Genomic DNA, 3,550 nt, shown 5'->3' on the forward strand with positions numbered 1-3,550 from the left:
GCCGCCTGGACCTGCGGCAGGCGGCGTCCTGCCTGCGGGCGCCGCTGCGGCGCTTCGACGACATCACCGACGTCCTGGACGGCATCAGCCTCGTCCAGAAGGAGCCGGCCGGCGGGATCCGGTGGATGTGAGTGTTTTATTGATTTGTCGGGTCCGTGCAGCGTTTCTCTGTTGATCGGCGTCTGCTGGATAATTAGAAAAATGTTCTGCACTGAAAAAGATTGAAGCGAAACTAACAGCTGTTAATTTGCAACATTTTGTGTGTGTGTGTGCGTGCGTGTGTGTGTGTGTGTGTGTGCGTGCGTGTGTGTGTGTGTGTGTGCAGAGGATGGAGCCCCATCTCCAGCTTCCTGTGGAGGAACCAGAAGAACCTGCAGAGCGAGCTGGACCACCTGAAGCTGGTGGAGAGCGCGCTGGACCGCCTCATCCGAGGCTCCGCCCACCAGCTCTTCAAGATGACCGATAACGCGGACAACGCGGCATATCCTTCCACGGAGGTCAGAGGTGTGAACCGTCACGATCCCTCGCGGCGTTTTTCTTTTTTTCCCGATGTTCGTGATCCGACAGGCTCTTTTTCTTTAACCCTCCCTCACGTCGGCCTACGTGACGTTCGAGGACATCAGGCGACTCCAAGACTGTGAGGATCAGATGGCGATCATCATCAAAGCTCCGCAGGAAACCAAACTGGACATCCCTCCACCCAAAGAGGTAAACACACACACACATACACACATACACACACACACACACACACACACACACACACACACACACACAGAGGTTCACTCTTCACGTCAGACCACAGACCTCAAATACAACATGTGAAGTCATGACACGTTTTATCTTATAATTTAAGTGTGTGTGTGTGTGTGTGTGTGTGTGTGTGTGTGTGTGTGTATGTGTGTGTGTGTGTGTGTGTGTGTGTTGCTGCAGGACAGCGTTCAGCTCCGTCTGAAGGCGGTGGAGGGTCCCATCGCCGTGGTGACCTGCGAGCCGGGCTCGGCGGTCGCCGTGATCTCTGACCCCGCGGAGCGGAGGAGGAGGAGGAGGCGGAGCTTCTTCTTACCTCTGGAGGAGAGTCGGGTCAGAATGAGCCGGCTGCGTTCAGGTTTGGTTTCTTCCTTTCGGAGCGTCTGTTTTTCCGTCCTCGCCGCGTCTCTCCCCGCCGCCTCTAGTTTGATCTTCTCGTTGCTCGCTGTAGAGTCTTCAGGTCCACAGAGCGCCGTGCAGACGACGTAGCCTCGCCGGACGGCCAGCAGGAGGCGCCGGCGTTCTCAGGGATCGGACACGGACGTGGAAGGAAAAATGCCAAAAAGCCCGATTATTAGATCGTCCGCAGGGACCGGCGGAGAGTCTCGTCACACGAGGGGCGACGTCACGGAGACTTCACGTCTGAACACTTTATTTATTGATCGTGATCGTTCGCGCCTCTGAAGCGGGATTTGGGTTTTTCCTCGGACACAGCGCCGTGCGAGCGGGACGTTTATTTTTCGTACGATAAGCGGACGGCGACGTCGTCGTGCCGACGCACACGTGCCGCAAAATATTTTTCACTGTTGTATTTTTCTGTTCTTTGTTTTTCCTTTTGATATAAATGTCGAAATGCCTCAAAGATTTCTGGAACCAATAAAAAACGTGAACCTCAAAACCTGCGACTCATTCTCTGCTCGGCTGCCGGTTCGAATCCCTCGAGGCAGCAGAGAAAGTGTTTAACTCGGAGAAAAGAGTCCAACTGCATTCAAACAAAAATACTGGAATGAATTCTTCTTTTGTTTGTTTAATAGCTGTTGTCAAACAGCTTTTCCGTGTGCTACCGCCTCCTGGTGGTAGATACGCATCACTACAAGACGCCTGTAACACAAGATTATCGTCACAAAAACATGTTTTCGGTGCAGAATATGAAAAAATATGTCAAAGGCAGAATGAAATGTAACTTTATATGAATAAATCTTTTTTGGGGGATTAATTCAAACAGTTTGTTCAAAGAAAACCAATATTATTCCTGCTTTTATTCAAAAATATGATTATTTTTTTTGTATGTTTAATTGGGAATATAATTCTATTTAGTTGGGATGAATTCTCTCTTTTCTGCTGCTGCCTGTGTTGAAAACCTCAAACGGATGTTCAGGTCTCATCTGTTTGACTTCTGCATGTTGGTGTTATATCCAGTGAACGTTTAGTCGTTCTCCGGTGCACCAGCAGGGGGCAGCAGAGCGCCGTCGGTTTCTGGCAGTTCAGCGGGACATTACTGCACTTTTTTTACTCCAAATACTTCCTTCTGATCTGAACTGCTGCCTCAACATGAATCCGTCAATAATAAACTCATAATAAAGAACAGAAGAACAATTTCGAGGGAGATTTACCTCCAGTTGTTTTTACGTAAACTCTTTCAAGGTATAAACATTCAATACTTATTATCAAAATTTCATCACACGAAACAGGTTTTAGGTCAAACTGACTAACAGTAAACAGCAGGAGAGCTGTTGAAAAAATAAACTCCTGGAATCGAGCTCGTGTGTTGTGTTAAACTCCAGAGGTTTGCTGAGAGGTCGGACCTTCACGCCACCCAGAGGAGGGCGGAGCCTCCTGCAGCCAACCGGCAGCAGACGGTTCAAGTAAGAAAAGAACCGGTCCGAGTTTTAGTTCTTTGTGTTCGAACTGCGAGGTGAAAAAAGTACCTCAGAGATGCAGTAAAAGTACAACGTGAATGCACTTTGTTTTCCAGCAGAGCTTCACTGAGTCTCAGAGGTGTGGTTTGGTGACCCCCCTCCTCCTCCTCCTCCTCCTGGTCCGGATCCAGCAGGAGGACCCGCCCTCCTCCTGTCAGGATGGGAAACACGAGACTGCTCCCAGATTGAACACAGTGAGAGAGAAGAACAGAAGAACTGAAGTTTGAGCTGCAGGTGAGTCTTTTATTTTCTGTCTTTGTTTGTGTTGAAGGATGAAGGACGACGTGCTGCGTTAACCGTGTTGGTTTAGATCGGTTTAAAGGCTGGTTTCAGACTGGTTTTAGACTGGTTTCAGACTGGTTTAAAGGCTGGTTTCAGACTGGTTTTAGACTGGTTTCAGACTGGTTTCAGACTGTTTTTAGACTGGTTTCAGACTGGTTTTAGACTGGTTTCAGGCTGGTTTTAGACTGGTTTCAGGCTGGTTTCAGACTGGTTTCAGACTGTTTTTAGACTGGTTTCAGACTGGTTTCAGACTGGTTTTAGACTGGTTTAAAGGCTGGTTTCAGACTGGTTTCAGACTGGTTTTAGACTGTTTCAGACTGGTTTTAGACTGGTTTAAAGGCTGGTTTCAGACTGGTTTTAGACTGGTTTAAAGGCTGGTTTCAGACTGGTTTAAAGGCTGGTTTTAGACTGGTTTCAGACTGGTTCTGGACTGTCCGCGGTGCTCTGGTGGTTTGTTGTCGGGTGATCCGTCCTCTCGGTGTGTTTATGACGGCGTGTTGCAGCAGTATGAGGACGAGCGCGTCCTCCGTGTCTTCAGACGCTGCAGGATCAGTGTTGTTCCGTCTCCGGGACCCTCGTGGGGACGTCCTGTGTTAAAC

At 49.1% G+C, this 3,550-nt stretch overlaps 1 protein-coding gene across 1 annotated transcript in view; it reads left to right on the forward strand.

Moving 5' to 3' along the window:
* Positions 1–937: 937 nt before the first annotated feature.
* LOC138212248 (rho guanine nucleotide exchange factor TIAM2) overlaps positions 938–3,550 on the forward strand; it is a 32,043-nt gene continuing 29,430 nt past the window's right edge. The window contains exons 1-3 of the mRNA XM_069172552.1: positions 938–1,108; positions 2,535–2,615; positions 2,726–2,903. The gene's annotated coding sequence lies outside the window, so the exon portion shown is untranslated. The remainder of the gene's footprint in view (positions 1,109–2,534; positions 2,616–2,725; positions 2,904–3,550) is intronic.

The sequence above is a fragment of the Embiotoca jacksoni genome, unplaced genomic scaffold (assembly GCF_022577435.1).
Source record: "Embiotoca jacksoni isolate LCO1_2020_lvr unplaced genomic scaffold, fEmbJac1.0.p SCAF_54, whole genome shotgun sequence".
NCBI lineage: Eukaryota > Metazoa > Chordata > Actinopteri > Embiotocidae > Embiotoca > Embiotoca jacksoni.